The sequence below is a fragment of the Balaenoptera musculus genome, chromosome 19 (assembly GCF_009873245.2).
Source record: "Balaenoptera musculus isolate JJ_BM4_2016_0621 chromosome 19, mBalMus1.pri.v3, whole genome shotgun sequence".
Taxonomy (NCBI): Eukaryota; Metazoa; Chordata; class Mammalia; order Artiodactyla; family Balaenopteridae; genus Balaenoptera; species Balaenoptera musculus.
Window position 1 is genome coordinate 46,491,547 of NC_045803.1, and position 18,928 is coordinate 46,510,474.

An 18,928-nucleotide genomic window follows, 5' to 3' on the forward strand; every position below is an offset into this window, starting at 1 on the left:
ACTTGAGTGCTTAAATTTTATCATGGCAGCAAATATTGTCAGTTGTTTTCCTTGAAGTGACAGCTCACTTTATCAATTTTTGAGAAAATATCTGTCAAAAATACTCAAGTCTGAATAACTATAGTTTGTCTGCTGGTTGTTCTTTAAAGTGAAAATGGTGTTCCATGAAAAATGCACCACTTCGGTTTACAGCTCAGTCGCACAAATGCTTCCTGGAGACAGCCATCCTACTTGGATATGCAGCAGAAGTGCTTCATGTGTAGTTCCCATTTCTTCACCTAGAGTATTAAAGATGTACTCAAGGGTTGAGACAATAAAATTCCTCATGTTTACTACTTCCTCAAAAGTATTCTTACGTAAAAATGGCTTCCCCTCCCCCCACTATAATATGTGTGATGAAGAAGGACTACTAGTATAGTTTGTTGCCACTACCATGATTTGTGCTAAGACACCAGCAATTTTGCCCACTGCTTTTGCATAACATTCACTAGTAACAAAATGAAAAGGGGAAATAATGTCTTGGTTGGGTCCACATACCACACTTTGAGAACTGGAGCTCTGGTGTTTCCCCATTATATCAGCTGCTGAGTTTTTAAAAGTTTATTTCATTATTTTTATTTATATTAATGAGGTGTTCCTATTTTTGAGGCTTTTAAAAACATAAATGAGTGTTCATTTTTCCAAATCTGTGAAGATAAGCGTATTTTTCTCTTTAGCTCTATTAATACGATTATTTGTATTAATGGATTTCCTAATATTGAACTCCTCTTAACATTTCTGAAGTAAGCACTGCTTGATCTTGATGGATTATTGGATTCTGTTTGCTAATAGTAGTTACAATATTTGCATTAATATTTATAAGTGAAATTGGTCTATAGTTTTATTGAGCAGTATTTATCTGGTTTTGGAATCAATTTTATATTTGCTTTATAAAAATAATTTGGATGTTTTCATTTTTTCCCCTATGTGCTGAGGGAGTGTAAATAGCATTTGCATCATCTGATCTTTAAGCTTTGGTAGACTGCTTTGTGAAACGAGCTGAGCCTGGTGTGTTTTTGGCAGGGGAACTCGTTTATGATTTTCTTTATTTCTTTTTACAAAATTCATTTGTTTAGAGCTTTTGTTTCTATTCGTGTCAGTTTTGGTATATTTACCTAGAGTGTTACTTATTTCATCTAAATTTTATTAAAAATTTTTTTTCCATAAAATTGTACAGGGTAGTCTCATGATTTAAAAAATTTTTCTGTTTTGCGTTAGTTTCTTTTGTGTGTTTGTACTTTCTTTTAAAAATCAGGTTAACTATTTCTATTTTGTTGATGAATTTTCAAAGAACCAGCTTTTTTGGTTTACTTATTGTTTCTTCTGTTTCTAACTCATCGATTTCTGCTTTATTTTTTTAAAATTGACATATAACATTGTATTAGTTTCAGGTATACAACATAATGGTTCAGTATATGTATATATTGCAAAATGATCACCATGATAAGACTGGTTAACATTCATCAACATACATAAGTTACAAATTTTCTATTTCTTATGATGAGAACTTTGAAGATCTGCTCTCCCAGCAACTCAAGTATACAATAGAGTATTTTTAACTACAGACAGTTGACTCTTGACCAACATGGGTTTGAACTGTGCAGGTTCACTTACATATGGATTTCTTTCACTAAATGTGTATTATATATATATACACTATACTGTCCGTAGTTGGTTGAATCCATGGATGTGGAACTGTGTATAAGGAAGGCTGAATATAAAGTTATACTTGAATATTTGACTGCATGGAGCATTGGTGCCCCTAATCCCTGACTTGTTCAAGGGTCAACTGTATATGTATTAACCTCCACCTCTGCCAACCACCAACCTATACTCTGTATCCATGATCTCACTTTTTAAATTTTAATTTTTTATATTCTGTGTGTAAGTAAGATCATACGGTATCTGTCTTTCTCTGTCTGACTTATTTCAATTAGCACAATGCTGTCAAGTTTCATCCACGTCACAAATGGCAGGATTTCCTTCCTTTTTTATGGGTGAATAATATCACATAATGCATACTGCATTTTCTTTTTCTTTCTTTTTTTTTACAGTTGAAATTTATTTGATGTATAATATCATGTTAGTTTCAGGTGTACTACGTAATGACTTTACATTTGCATACACTATGAAATGATCACCACAATAAGTCTAGTCTTGTAACTATCTGTCCATATGCAAAGTTGTCACAATATTATTGAGCATATTCCTTATGCTGTATGTTACATCCTCATGACTTATTTATTGTATAACTGGTGGTTTATACTTTTTAATCCCCTATACCTATTTCACCCCCACTTCTATTTCTGGCAACCACCTGTTTGTTCTCTGTATCTATGAGTCTGTTTTCATTTTGTTTTGTTATTTTAGATTGCACATAGAAGTGAGATCATGAGGTATTTGTTATTCTCTGACTTACTTCACTTAGCTTATTTAATACCCTCTAGATCCATCCGTGTTGTCTCAAATGGCAAGATTTTTTTATGGCTTAGTAATATTCCATTGTATATATACCACATATTCTTTATCCATTCATCTGTTGATGGGCACTTAGCTTGCTTCCATATCTTGGCTATTCTAAATAATGCTGCAATGAACATTGGAGTGCATACATATATCTTTTTGAAATAGTGTTTCTGTTTTCTTCGGGTATATACCCTGAAGGGAAATTGCTGGATCATATGGCAGTTCTATTTTTAATTTTTTGAGGAAACTCCATAGTGTTTTCCATAGTGGCTGCACCAATTTACAATCTCACCAACAGTGCACGAGGGTTCCCTTATCTCCACATCCTTTCCAACACTTGTTTTTTGTTGTCTTTTTGATAATAACCATTCTGATAGGTGGGAGGTGATATCTCCCTGTGGTTTTGTGATCATCTATTGAGATGATCATATGATTTTTTATCCATTTTGTGAGTGTGTTGTATCACATTGATCGATTTGCAGATGTTGAACCATCTTTGCATCCCTGGAATAAATCCTACTTGATCATGGTGTATGATCACTTTTAATGTATTATTGAATTTGGTTTATTGAGGTTTTTGCATCTATGATTATCAGGGATATTGGCCTATAATTTTCTTTTCTTGTGGCATCCTTGTCTGGTTTGGTATCAGGGTAATGTTGGCCTCTAAAATGAGTTTGGAAGTGTTTCTATTCTATTTTTTTGGAAGAGTTTGAGGACTGGTATTATTTCTTCTTTAAATGTTTGGTAAAAATCACTAGTGAAGCCGTTTGGTCCTGGACTTTTGTTTATTAGAATGTTTTTGATTACTCATTCAATTTCCTTACTAGTAATCTGTCTGTTCAGATTTTCTGTTTTTTTAAAAAATTTATTTATATTTATTTTTGGCTGTGTTGGGTCTTTGTTTCTGTGCGAGGGCTTTCTCCAGCTGTGGCGAGCGGGGGCCACTCCTCATTGCGGTGCGCGGGCCTCTCACTGTCACGGCCTCTCCCATTGCGGAGCACAGGCTCCAGACGCGCAGGCTCAGTAGTTGTGGCTCACGGGCTTAGTTGCTCCGTGGCATGTGGGATCCTCCCAGACCAGGGCTCGAACCCGTGTCCCCTGCATTGGCAGGCAGATTCTTAACCACTGCGCCACCAGGGAAGCCCCAGATTTTCTATTTTTGTCATTCAGTCTTGGTAGTGTTTTTAGGAATTTGCCTATTTCTTCTACATTGTTTAATTTGTTGGTATACAATTGTTTATAGTAGTCTCTTATAATCCTTTGTATTTCTGTGATATCAGTTGTAACGTTTCCTCTTTTATTTCTGATTTTATTTATTTGAGTCCTCTCTTTTTTTATCTTGATGAGTCTAGCTAAAGGTTTATCAATTTTATCTGTTCAAAAACCAGCTCTTGATTTCATTGATCTTTTCTATTGTGTTTTTAGTCTCTATTTCATTTATTTCCACTATGATCTTTGTTATTCCCTTCCTTCTACTAACTTTGGGCTTCATTTCTTCCTCTTTTTCTAGTTGCTTGAGGTATAAAGTTAGATTATTTATTTGAGATTTTCTTATTTCTTGAGGTAGGCATTTATTGCTATGAACTTCCCTCTTAGAACTGCTTTTGTGGCATCCCTTATGTTTTGGTGTGTTGCATTTCCATTTTTATTTGCCTTAAGGTATATTTTGATTCCTCTTTTAATTTCTTTTTTAACTCACTGGTTGTTCAGTAGCATGTTGTTTAATCTCTCCATATTTGTGAATTTTCTAGTTTTCTTCTTATAATTTATTTCTAGTTGCATACCATTGTGGTTGGAGAAGATGCTTGATATGATTTCTGTTTTTTTAAATTTATTAATACTTGTTTTGTGGCTAACATATAATCTATCCTGGAGAATGTTCTATGTGCACTCGAGAAGAATGTGTATTCTGTTGTTTTTGCATGGAATGTTCTAGATATATTTGATAAGTCCTTCTAGTATAACGTGTTATTAAAGGTCAGTGTTTCCCTTTGATTTTCTGTCTGAATGATCTATCCATTAATGAAAATGGAGTATTAGAGTCCCCTATTATTCTTGTATTTCTATCTATTTCTCCCTTTATGTCTGTTAATATTTGCTTTATATATTTAGGTGCTCTTTTGTTGAGTGTGTAAATATCTCTCATTCTTTTCTGAGGGACAACTTAGTCTGGTAAAGTTTTCTTGGTTGGCAGGTTTTTTTTTTTTTCTTTTGGAAGTTTGAATATATAATCACATCACATTCTCTCTTGGACTGCAAGGTTTCTGCTGAGATATTCAGTGATAGTCTTGTGGGAGTTCTCTTGTAAGTGCCAAGCTTCATTTCTCTTGCTACTTACAAGATTTGATCTTTTTTTAATATTATTTTTATTTTTTGCAGTTTTATTATAATGTGTTTTGGAGAAGATCTCTTTGGGTTGAATTTGTTTGGGGACCTCTGAGCTTCATGATCTTGATGTCTAAATCTCTCCCCAGATATGGGAAATTTTTATTCATTATTTCTTTAAATAAGCTTTTTGCCCCTATCTCCCTCTCTTCTCATTCTGGGGCTTCCATAATGCATAGATGATGATGATGGTGGTGATTTTGGTGCCCCTTAACTCCCTTAGGGTTTCTTCATTCCCTTTCATTATATTTTCTTTCTACTCTTCTGACTGGATCATTTAAAATAATCTGTCTTCAACCTCACTGATTATTTTTTTCTTTCACTTGATCGAGTCTGCTGTTGAAGCTCTTTATTGAATTCTTTAGAACAATTATTTTGAATTCTTTTTTGGGTAATCTGTGGATCTCTATTTCTTTGGGGTCCATTACTGGAAGTTTACTGTGTTGCTTTGGTGGTGTCATGTTTCCCTGATTCTCCATAATCCCTGTAGCCTTGTGTAGGCATCTGCACATTTGAAGGATCAGTCACCTCTTCCAAACTTTATGGACTGACTTTGGTAAGGAAAGACCTTCACCTTTGGGTGGTGGCATGCTGGAGCATTTTGTGATTCTAAGTCTAGTGATGTGGGGCACCAAGTGTGAGGGTGTGTTGTGGTTCTGGGTCCAGGAGTACATGGTGTCCTGTTAGCTCAGGCGGCTGGGATCTATGACATTGACAATTGCATGATCCTTGGAAAGAGCTGCAGGGGTCCACAGTGGCTGCAAGGGCTCCTGGTCCTCAGTGGTGCCTCTAGGTCCAGTGGCTAGGGACCAGGGCACGTGGTAGTGGTGGTTGGAGTCAGGGTATACACATACTTGGTTGCGGGGGCAGCTGCAGGTGCCTGCATGGTGGCAGGGGCTGGCTGCAGACACCTGTGTGGTGGCAAAGGCCAGAGCCAGCAGCAGGGGCCAGGGCCAACTGCTGTGGCTGCATGAACAGCTGTGGAGGCCCTGGCTGTTGGTATGTACTCGTTTGACTAAAGGGGCAAGCCTTAGGTGAGTGCAAGGCAGTGGAGGCTAGTGATAGGAGCTGGGGCAGGCAGCATACAGGCACACACTTGCAGGGGCTTGCTTCAGGCCCATGTAGCAGTACAGGCCAGTGACAAGAGTCAGGGCCATCTCTGGGTCCACAAGCTGCTGAGGGGGCCTTGGCTGTCTCCGTGCACTCTTGTGGCTGCAATAACTGGCCATGGGTGCATGCACAGCAATGGGTGCATGCACAGCAATGGGGATCAGTTTTGGGGGCCTAGGCTGCAGAGACTGACTGGTAGCCAGTGTGGATCCTGGGCTTTGGTGGGGAGGGACTTGTGCAGATGGTGTCTTTGAACATGAAAACCTGTGAGGTGAAAATCTCAGCAGCAAAATCTTCAGGGGGCCCACAGTGAGTATGCTTACTGTTGGTTTCCTCAGCAGCAAAAGCTGTTAGGGTCCACTGCGAGCAGTCTGCTGGGATCTGCAATGAAATCTTCAGTGATAAAAGCTGGGGAGGCGGTCTACAGTGTCTGCAAGGGCTACTGTGGTTCTCAGCAGTGAAGACTTCTGTGGTCCTCTGCAGAGCTGGCTGCTGGGAACCACATTTGCTCATGCTTCAGGACTGATACTGGTAGCTCCTGCCCTTCTCTGTTCCTAGCCAGCTCTAGGTGTCTCAGCCTTGCTGGTCTCTGGGCAGGGTAAAACTGAAGTGGGTTCTTTGTGCAGTGCTCCGAAAGGCTGGGGAAGCTGGTTGCTCACCCCACTTTCCTTTCACTGATGAGGGAAACTTCAGGCTGAGGAGTTTCCTCTTAGCATTGAGCAGTGCCAGCCTGGGGGATGGGATGACAGACAAAATGAAACTATTCTTCCTACCCTTTTTTTGTGGTTATTTTCAGTTTTTTGGCTCCATTGTGTTGCTGAAGCTTCTTAAGTGGACTCCTGAGCTCTCCCAGAGCTATTTTCATTCATGGATAGGTGTCTAATTGTTATTCTTTGTGTGTGTGGGGTCTCCTACTCCACCATCTTGATGATGTCACTCTTGTCCAGTCCTTTAAAAATGTCACACTATTGTCTTTTAGGTGCATGCTTTCTAACAAGGTGGCTGTTATAATTGTTACATTATTTCTCTTTAGTAATGTGTCTTTTTTTCCCCTTTGCCTTCAAGATTTTCTCTTTGTTTTGTGTTTTCAGAGGTTGAATTTGATATGTCTCTATCTTGCTTGGGTATTTATCTTGGTTGGTGGTTTAGATCTGTGGTTTGATATATGCCATTAATTTTGGAAATTCTTAGCCATTATCCCTTCAACTATTTACTCTATCGCAGTCTCTGTCTTATTTTCCTTCTGGAATTCTAATTGCACATCTATTAGATCATTTGTTGTTGTCTTACAGTTCCTGGATGCTATATTCTGTTTTTATTTTTAAATATTTTTTTCCTTGTTGTTCAGTTTGTATATTTATCAAGTTCACTGATTCTTCCCTTAGCTTTGTTAAGTCTACTAATGAACTTCTCAGTAACAGTCTTGATCTCTATTACTGTGTTTTTTTTTCCTAGCCTCTCCATTTTTTTTTTTTTCTTATAGTTTCTCTCTCTCTGCTGAAATTCCTCATTTGACAATGAGTGTTGTCTAATTTTTCCACTGGAGCCTTTGACATATTTTTCATAGTTATTTTAAATTCCCTATCTGATAGCACCAATTTCTGTGTCATATATGAGTTTGGTTCTGTTGATTGTTTTGTCTCTTGGCATTGTGGGTTCTTTCTCTTGCTTTTTTTGTATACCACATTACTGGTAATTTTTTTTTTTTTTTTTTTTATAGGGGAGATAGAGAAGAAGGATCTGGGCAGGGCTCCATGCCCTTCCTGCAGCAGCTGCTCTTCCACTCCCCTAAGCCTGTACCATGAGGAGTGCTTTCTCAGGACTCTTGCCATCATTTTTTGTGAGTATCCATTGGAATCTGCAGAGAGAGAGGCCGGTGAGTGGTGTGAAGTCCCCTTTATCTGCAGCCTTTAGAGCTCCATACTCTGTCACCAGCCAGTACTCAGCCTTCACCAATTTCTTAACAATTCTAGGTGAATTCTTCTTACCGGTGTTCAAGTGCCCCAAGTAAACAAGTGCTTGCATTTCATGTCTCCCTGTAGGCATTTGTCTCTCAGATTTGGGGCTAGTTGGCATTTCTTCAACTTCAGCTCTGTGATGGATCCAGGAAAAGTCATTAACTAGCAGTTTGTTCAACTTTTTTTTTCTCTTATAAGGCCTTTTCCAGCTCTCAATAGCCAAGCAGAAACCCAAAACCCAAAACCCGATCCTTCTTTTTACCCCCCAATATCTCTACTGGTAGGATGACTCTTTGTCCTGATTTACACCAGTATAATTATTAATAGCATCCCCCTTACATTCAAGAGTTTCTTCATTTGGATGATAAAGTGTATGATCAGCCTGTCCTTGAAAATATTACATAATGAGGTTTCACTAGGAACATATGTTAAGTTTGGATGGATTTATTTTGGATAAAAATCAAATATTGAAGGTCATTTTGGTAATATTCAAAAGGACATGGGGAGAAAAGGTGTAAATGAAAGACATCAACCAAATCCAATGTGTAGACTTTGTTTGGATCCTGTTTCAATCCAAAACAATTTTGTTTTCAACAGTCAGGGACATTTGAACATGGGCTTACGTATTAGAAGATATTAAAAAATTATTGTTATTTGGTTAAGTATTACAATGCTATTATAGTTATGTTTTTTAAAAATCTTATTTGTTATAGATAAATTCTGATGTATTTGGAGGTGAAATGGTATGATAGTGGGAATTTATTTTAAAATGCTCGAAAACAAAAATAAAGGTGAAGGGCGAGAGAAATGTGATAGATAAAAATGAGAATGACAAAATATTGATAATTGCTGAAGCTAGGTGATAGGTAATTATTTTATTATCTCATCTTTATTGTATTTTTTGGTCAATTTCCATAATAAAAACTTTTAAAAAGAGAGACAAGAATATAATCAGGAATTTATTTCTTTAAAAAAAAAAGGTAATTATCCTAAAATTTAAAGTGGTAAAGGTGAATTTTTCTTGTGGCAGATCAGAGGTCAGGCAGCCTTGCCTAAAATTTCATTTGAAAACTTCCTGTGCTTCAGTGATTATTTAGCAAACCAGATAATCTGTGATACGACAGGTACAGGGAGAAAAACAAGAGGTGAAATGCCATGGTTTCAATGTAGTTCAGTCCTGTAGACCCACACTGGACCAGGAGGAGGGAATGAACCTTGCAGTTGTCTTATTAATCCTGGTTCAATTCAGTGTCTATTTTGTGCAACCTTATCTTAAGGATATGCTCTGCTATTCTTCCCTTTTTCCAGGTTCTCACTGTCCCTCCATTCTCTCCTGTTTTCATAATTTGGAGAGACAAATGCCTTCGGAAGTGGGTAGCAAGGTTATAAACTCTGAGGGGCCAAGGACTGTTCACTGTTTTGAACGGTGAATGGTATACCTAGTACCATTACTGGCACATGAAAGACATTAAATAAATATTGGATGAAGAAATGAATGAATAAATTCACATTTGCTGCTTGCCACATGGAAGGGACCTACTAAATATTGTATTTGTTGAATTGAATTGTGAGTGACAGAACTGACAAGAGAATTTTAGAGTTTTATGTGCATTTAGTGCTGGACCTCTTCAAGTGTTCAAAAGATGTCCAGATGAACAGAATTAGCCAACGTGATGCCTGTGAACAGGCAGGGGAAATCAAATGAAGTGCAGCTTCATTTAAAATGAAAAGAACAATATGCAGTTGCATATAGGCCACCTTTCTTTCAAATATACTCATGGAAATGATTAGGAGAGGACAGTGATTCTCTCCTCCCCTCTAAAAGTCCTTAGCTATAGTTCTGCCAAGAAATCAGGAGATTGTAATATCCTGTCCACAAAAAGTTGTTATGACAGGTACCCTTAAATAAACAGGTGTAATTAATCATGGTGCTGTTTGTTTTGATGAGCATGCAAGAGTGACAAGTTAATAATAAATCTCCAGCTCATACAGGGGAGGTGGCTATAAGGAGATGCTGTGGTTTAATTTACATCTTTGGAAGGCACTGAAGATTTAATAATCTCCCTGTCTCATATATCAAACTAATACCCCTGAGGTAGAAAAGCAAAACATTTTAAACTATTAATCTGAGAAGCAATAAAGTCTTGTCTCAGATCACAAATAAATTGAGTTTCTGGTGGTCTCAGTGGACCCCTAGTATGTGTGATTTATTCAGATTCCAGAGCCACTCAGGACCCCTGGGAACCTTGGCTTCAAAACCATGCAAGCTGGGAACACCATGGGAATTGCCAATCCAATCAGAAGGTCTAGACCGAGGGCAGTGACTGATTTTACCTTAGATCTACCCAATAATTTATTTCACTTTCTATGTCGACTACAAATAGATTATGGAATACAAGTGTATGTGAATTTGAGATTCAGTTCTAAACAATTGCTTCTAGTTTTTGCTTTGGTTTAGTTCTGCTTATGTTAATACTTGTTCTTAAAAGATCAAAAGCTGTTTTGAAGTTTTTACTAAGTGTAGGATTTTAACCTGGCTCGAGAAACTGGAATACAGAAAGGGGAAAAAATCCTTCATGGCACGATGAGCCACTTGTGAAACCTAAACTGTTTTCAGACTTCCAGCTCTTTGTTTCTTAAGGAGCTAAGCTATGGGGTGTATTGAATTTATTAATTTGGAAAACTGTCTCCTTATTGATACTAGTAGAGAAGATATCATCTTCCTTGTTTAAAGAATGGACCATAATGGTCTCAGAGAAAGAGGAAGGTAGAATTATGTGCATTTGCTGTATGCACAAGTGTATTCATTGCTCTAATTTGCTATGAAATAATTTTTATAATGGAATTAGATGATAAAGTATGATTTCTGTTCATCTTTTTACTAATACTGCTTATAATTTCAACTGAATCATTGTGATGTTTAATGTACTGTTATAGGAAGTAGAACATAAGAATATCCAATTCCCCTCATCCTTCTACCTTCCTTCAGCCCTGTGGCTCACAGCTGTAAATTAAGGTTGCATTTTGTCATGTCTTCCAAGGGCACTCTGACTGGCATAGAATGAGATTCAGGCTTCAACTAGCATATCCATTCGACTTAGCAATTAGGAAAACACACAATATCACCCCAGATATACTTCGGCTACTTCTGCCTGCCTCGCTTTGAGGAAGCCTATATTCTCCTGGTCAGGAGTTCAGGTTGGGCCAGGTGGGAGAAGGCTTAGAGGAAAATCTCTTCCTCCTTCGTATTCACCTAGCAAACATCCATTGACTCCCTTAGGTCATGGGGATGTAAGGACAAACAAGGACAGAGGCAAAGAGCACTGTATCAGTTGCCTATTGCTACTGTAACAAATTACCACAAACGTAGTGACTTAAACAACACAAATTTATTATCTTCCTGCTCTGAAGGTCAGAAATATAAAGTCAAGGTATTGGCAGGTCTGTGTCCTTCTGGAGGCTCTAGGGGGAAGTCTGTTTCCTTGCCTTTTCCAGCTTCTAGAGGCTGCCTGCATTCCTTGGTTCATGGCTCCTACCTCGAATCACTTCAACTCCTGCTTCTGCTGTCACATCTCCTACTATTCAACATATCTCCTACTCCCTGTTACAAGGATTCTTGTGATAACATTGAGCCCAGGATAGTCCAGCATAATCTCCTCACCTTAAAACCCTTAATTTAATCACACCTGCAAAGTCATATTTTCCATATAAGGGGTTCCAGGAATTAGGATGTGAACGTCTTTGGAGGCACCTTTATTCAGCAAGAATTTGGCATTGGACAGCTGTGCTACTCTCTGACTTAGTTTGACTATTAAGTAAGTTTCTTCACCTCTCTGAATCTCAAGCTTCTTATCTGAGAAATGGAGTAAGTAATACCCATCTTATAGGCTTGTGTGAAGATCAAATGCCTGAAAATAATTAGCATTGTGTCTGACACATATTACTAGTTCAACGAATGGGAAGTTAATGGATTATTGTTTTTACTATTCAGTGATGAAAGGGCACAGTCTCACCTCTTTGAGGACTTCTGAGTCTAGTGGGGAAGATAAACACCTAAACAAATCATTATAAGTCAGTGTGAGGCAGTGTTACATGGGCTATATTTGTCTCAGGCCACAGGGTCCTCCATGCATGATTTCAATTGTTCGTTTGTAGATGATTACCTAACATGAGTTTTGAGGTGAAGAAAGGCAAAACATAAAAGGTCGTCTGAAGCTATGACTGACGTGGAATGTCAGGTCCTGGAGGTTGTGTATTTTTATTTTGATGATCTCATTTTTTTTCCTAAGAAAAAACTATTTCCTTCTCTTGAGATATTATGTTAACTTTCTTGGACTTAGGGTATACGCTGTTTAACAAGTTAGGGCCTTGCACGGCTCAGACTACATCATATGGTAAAAGGAGAGACAATAGTGTAGGTCTGTAAAGGAAAGTTGAAAGTCTTCTTGCTCCCCTCTCCTCCTCTTGCTACTGACTTTCACACCTTCCCTCCCCCACGGGGAAAGAGTGCTGATCTGTTTGGAAATGTCCCAGGATTGTAGCTGAGCCATGTTTGCTGGTGACCAGAGTCCCTGTATATGAAAAAGTCCGCATTCTGAGTGGGTACCATTCTTGTGTCTCTCCCATCGTTGTGGCTTGAGTGCTGAGGACCAGGGTTCACTCTTTTCCTTCTGTGTATCAACTGGCCTGAGCACGTGTGCTCTCCCTATTCTGTCTGTCTTGTTTCCTAATTCTGCCCTCATTTTACCTGACCCTTCAGCAGCAGGCGATGCAGACTCTTCATTTGGCTTCTAGAATACCACTTTCTTGTTCTACCTCATGTCCACTCCTTTTCTGTCATCCCGGTTGGGTCTTTCTCATTTCCCTGACTTAATATTCAAATTTACCAAAGCTCAGTCCCAAGACCTCTTCTCTTTTCTGTCTCTATTTATCCCATTTGTATGGATTTAAATACCATCTATATATTTATGGTGCTGGCATTAGTTTTCCCTTGCTGCTGTAACAAATTACCACAGACTTAGTGGCTTAAAACAACACTAATTTATTATTTTACAGCTTTTTAGGTTAGAAGTTTGACACGGTCTCACTGGGCTACAATAGCCTGTCAGCAGGGCTGTATTCCTTTCTGGAATCTCTAAGGGAGAATTCGTTTCTTCATCTTTTCCAGCTTCTAGAGGCCTCCTACATTCCTTAGCTTGTCTTATTCCTTAGCAACATCATATCTCCCTGAACTTTCTTCCTTCGTCATCTCTCTCTCACCACAGCTGAGAAGAATTCTCTCATTTTAAGGTCCCATCTGATAAGATTGGGCTCACTCATATAATCCAGGATAATCTCCCCACCTCAAAGTCCATACCCTTAATCACATCTGCAAAGTTTTTTGCCATGTAAGGTAATATATTCACAGGTTCTGAAGACTAGGTCATGGATATCCCTGGGTGAACATTGTTCTGCCTACCACAAACATATGTCTCCAGCCTAGACCATTCTCCTTAACTCTAGGACCATATATTCAATCACCTACTTGACATCTCTGTTTGGATGTTTAATAGACATCTCAAACCTAATTTGTCCAAAACTGAGCCCCTGGGGAACACACATATGCATATACTATATGTACATACATACATATATATACACATATATATGCATATATATAATTTGAGGTTAAACTTGAGCTTGGTATGGAATCTCAGCCCTCTATATCCAATGTCTAGAGCTCATGCAATCCAAAAGCTCCCTGCTAGAGTAAACTTGTATTCCAAGCCCCATTTTATAAGACCCAGAAAGGTTTTGACCATGTCTGGAGGAAAAGACTCATCTCTTGACCTTCAGTTTGATGCATGGAATACATCTTATCCCGAAGATAGAACTGATAATTTGAGACGTCATAATGTATTCTTGGCTGTGGCTCAGCTTTTTGTGACATTAAAAGATTATTTAGGACCAAGTGTAAAGCCTATCCTTTGTAATCCTGTCTGTGAACCGTCACTGGTATGACAGGAGGGGTCAATACAGACATAAAGACTTCCTTCCCTCACTGATAGGGGAGCTGGCCTCTGGCCCCCACAGCTGTTCCCTGCTGGAACGGTCATAGTTCCTAGTTGCTCTTTGACATTCTGAGCAGCTGCAATAGCAAGCAATTTAGTGCAAAATAATTCATCAATTAATCTCTTTGTTATTGGACATTTCAGATGCTTGTGCCTTAGTTCATACTATAAATGAGGTGGGATGTGGCATGACTCGATTGTCACAAATCTCCCAACGTATGGTTGTCCTGCCTGTCCCACCAGTGACCCATGGGGACTTCCAGAGCCCAGAGAAGAATAGGGACAATGTTAGGAGATGGTGAGACAGGTAGCCTGTGGGTTATACACAACTCCCTCAACACTAGCAGTGACTCCACCCTTTGTCTCCCACCCCAGGAAGCATATTAGGATGCCATTGAGTGAGAGGGCTAACTTTGGGGCCTCCTTAACTGTGACTAAAAGTACGTTATTTGAAAACTTTAATACATGAAACATTGGTGACAAACTAGTTTCAGGATATCATGGTTCAGAGCTGCTGCTCTCTTGGAATACTTTTAATAAATAAAAGAAATGTAAAGCAATGTCTACACACTTCAGCAGAATTGTCCAGAGGCCTGACTTTTGCCAAAGCTGAAAAATCCCTTGGAAATCTTGAGCTTCACACTTAATTACCACTTCCTTTGGCTGTTTCTCTTTTACTGCTTTTCTCTCCTCCCCCTGTGATTTTCCCTTCTTGTTGCCAAACACACGTTCTCTTCCAGACACCATCTGTTTTCAGAATATATTTGCATTTTCTTTTTCCTTCCCAAAGTAGCCCTACTTTGGGCCTATGTTTTCCCCTCAATGGACTGCTTCCACTATGTTACCCCATGCCTTGGTGGGAAGGAAAGCTGTGGCTTGCCGAATTGAAATATAACCAGGAACCCAACAGAGACATTCTTCTGGACTCAGAAATGTGCACCCACCCTCTTAAGGACCTCAGGGTACAGGGATTGGTTTGTGGTATGTCTTTAAGATAGCTTTCGTTTCTTATAAAACTTCAAAGAATTCCAAAGTATCAAAAGGAGAAAGTGAAAGTAATTCTCTCCAGTGCTTGCCATTCACATTCCTCAGAGGGCCATGAACTCCTCAGCCACACTCAGTGCCCCGTGACTGCTCTCAACACTGCGGCCCATATCCTTCTAGTCTTTTTTGCTATGTGTGTATCAAAATGTGTAATATGAATACATAGACATGTAAAACAAGTTGGATTATACTGTACATATTGTCTGCAACTTGCTTGCTATTATTTTACATAAATATCATGGGTATCTTTTCATGTCAGTACACATATATTTTCTCATTACATTTAACAACTGGTATTCCACTGTATGAATGTACCATGCTTTATTTACCCAACCCATTACTGATATATATTATTTCTAATATCTTATTACTAGTGCCTAACACATTTATCTTTACGCTTGTGCAGCTATATTCTGTAGGATAGTTGGAATTGCTGCATCAAAGGGTATGTGCATTTTGATAAGGGTAAAAGATATGTTTAAAAGGGTTATGCATTTTAAACATGGGTAGATACCATCCTAAACTTTATATGCAATCACTAACAGAAGCACAACATTTTCTTCCTTCAGTTATCAGAGGTTATGAGATAAATGATACTAATTTGTAGCATGTAAAGCATCTTACAAAGTATTTTTATTCAACTTATTTAACACTTACAGATATTCTATAGGGAGATAATGTTATCTCCGATTTACCGGTGAAGAAACAGAGGCTCATCAAAATTAAGTGATTCGCCTAAGACAGTACACTTGGGTGGCAGATCTGAGCCCGAGTCCATCTTTTATCTCCAAGCCTGAAATTCTTTGTCCTACAGCACTGCTGGCTTCTCATGGAGGAGCACCAAACCTTCTGCTGTGGTGGATTGACTGAGCATAGGTGCAGGGGGAGAGGGAGCATGGAGGGAATATTGGTCAGCTAACCCCTGAGGCGTACCCGTGGACATACAGACATTTCTCTCTCTGCCATAACTTCCTTGGTGGTGTTATTTGGTCACAGCTTTTAAATACCTCGCTGTATGTCAGCGAGTCCTAAACTTATATTTCCAATCTAGAACTCTCTTCTTAACATATCCTATATGGAACTCTTGATCTTTCCTCCTAAACTTGCTCTACCTGTAGCCATCTCAATTGGCTACTACCACATCCTTTTAGTTCTTCAGGCCCAAATTCTTTTTTTTTTTTTTAATTAAAGTATAGTTAATTTACAATGTTGTGTTAGTTTCTGGTGCACAGCAAAGTGATTCAATTATACATATATATATTCTATTTCATATTCTTTTCCATTATAGTTTATTACAAGATACTGAATATAGTTCCCTACGCTATACAGTAGGACCTTGTTACTTATCTGTTTAATATATAGTAGTTTGTATCCTTTAATCCTAAACTCCTAATTTATCCCTCCCCCCGCTGTCCCCTTTGGCAACCATAAATTTGTTTTTTATGTCTGTGAGTTTGTTTCTGTTTTGTAAATAAGTTCATTTGTATTATATTTTAGATCCCACATATAAGTGATATCATATGATATTTGTCTTTCTCTGTCTGACTTAACTTCATTTAATATGATAATCTCTGGGTTCATCCGGTTTGCTACAAACGTTCAGGCCCAAATTCTTGATTCCTCTCATTCTGTCATACCCCTCATTCTCAGAAAATAGAACCAAGGCCAGACTGCCATTTCCTACCAGGTTTGTAATTAAAATCCAGGCATGCCTTGCTATAAAACACACCTAGATTATACTGCTTTATTCTAATCTCATTAGCTTGAAGTGTAGTTCTGATTTGACTCTTGGAATTTGTACTCTAGTTTAGGAGTCCATGGACTGAGTGAATGTTTAGACATGAGATCACACTCTTAATAAATTATTTCTCCTGGTTTCTAAGACTACAAAAATTGAAAATCTGAGTTAAACTTATTGAAAACATAATTAATCTTAGCTCAGGAGATCACTGGGCCCAGATTTTTGAAAACAAACAAGTCCTTCCTAGGTTAATTCTTCCACATTTCATGCATACATGTTGGGGGAAGAAAAATGGGGATGAGAGGAGTCCCAGAAAGGAGCCTCTTGCTCTGCTGCTTATTCTCTCCCTTGCAAAAGTACAGGATCAGAATGAAGGTCTGCCAATGGAAAGGCGCCTGATTTTGGGGGTTTAAGCAGGAGCTGAGGCAAAGCTGTGGATCTTTCTCCATGCACAAAGGAATGCAAACTCTTAAGTAAACCATGGTGAAAAACTTAAATTATTGATCAGAAGGGGAATTTAGCTTGTCAGGAGATTTGATTTTAATTTTAGTGTACACTTTCGGTATTTGTGTTTCTGTGTATACGTTTTTGTATAAGAAGAAGTCATACTTAGAAAACAAAAGCTGAACAGTGTATGTGCTATTTTAGTTATAATTTAGTTGTCAACTGGGACCTCCCTGGCCTTAGGAAATTTTGGTAAACTTAATTCAAATCCTCAATTTTCCAGCCTGGTTAGAGTTTGCTTGGGACAGAGGGGGTTCCTGGAATGTGAGCTTTCCAATGCTAACATTGGAAAAGTCCTACACAAATCACAACAAGTTGGTTACTCTGAGCTTGACTGAGTCCAGAGCCCTTGCTTAATTTTTTCTGCCTCCTTGTTGTGACTCCTCTATTCAGGCTCTCTCAATTCTACCCCGGGAGGACCTGCATCCAAATCTCAATTCCTTCATGGATTTCCACAAAAGATTCACTTGGCACTATGCATTTAAAGAAGTAAGCACCTTTCCTGAAGACTTAAAGGGTCAAATATTCCACGGAGCGGCCTTTAACCATGTCTTTGGCATTTTAGCATCCGTCTCTTTCTTTCTCTTCCCTTCAACAAAGCAGCAAGTTTGTTCTCTTGTCTTATCCAGAGTATTTCTGCCTCTCAAGGTCCTTGGTGGCAGGCGTCCCACATTTTATTCCATAGGGTACACCAAGAAATTTTTTCAAGAAAGGTGGGTCTCATCTAAGAGGAAGTCTTTACCCAGCTACTTAGAGAATAAAATTGTGTCCATTACATTACATAATGAAGAATATTTTATACAAACATGGGCACAAATTTTTGACCTGATTTGGGATTATAAAGCTGCCTTCCTCTTTTCCTCTTTCCTAAGATCTTGTAAGATGCAACTCTACCCCCAATTATACAATGCCATTTTTTTCCTTCTCTCCTGGAACATACCAGTAAGGACTAAACTGAGGATAGAGCTTAACTGTCTTCTTGTTTTAGGGACATCATGGAATTTTCCTCAGCGGTATGTGGCTTTATGCATTAACAAACCCCTCAGGATACTGGCTATGTGAGGGGGAATTGAGTGTGCATCTTAAAATTCAAGTGATGCATCTTTCCTAACGGAAGGCATTAAAGATTCAATTCTGGCTTGGACCAGAGGCAGTAATAATGAGGAAGTTGTCAAAACCATTCATCAGGAAGGGTCTAGAGGGAAGTGAGGTCAGATGGATGAGATTCTGGGCGGTCTAGAGCCTCTGAATGAGGATTGTTTTGCTCTTCTTGGAAATGACACACCTGAGCAGGGATGGGAACCTGTTTGGGGTGGAGGTCAGAAGTCTCGCCTGGTTTCTTGTTCCTCTTATTCATTATGTCTGGACTGTGGGAGAGTCACGGAGTGTTATTAATAGGGAAATTAACCAAGAGAAGTGGGAGACATGGGGAAGGGCACACATGGGAGATGTAAAAGGTGGGTCAAGAGAGTATAAAATGTCTAGAAACTTCTAGAAGTCTCTGTCCAGGTCCCAGTTCCCTATTTGAAAAGTTGTGCTTTGGTGACCAGAGAATAATAGTAATAATAATAGTAGTAGTAGTTGCATACTTACTATATGCTAGACATGGTGTTTAATGCACACACAGA

General features: G+C 38.6%; 1 protein-coding gene across 1 annotated transcript in view; it reads left to right on the plus strand.

Annotated features, from left to right (window-relative positions):
* HYDIN (HYDIN axonemal central pair apparatus protein) overlaps positions 1–18,928 on the plus strand; it is a 432,518-nt gene that overhangs the window by 13,925 nt on the left and 399,665 nt on the right. The window contains 1 exon segment of the mRNA XM_036834209.1: positions 7,724–7,843. The gene's annotated coding sequence lies outside the window, so the exon portion shown is untranslated.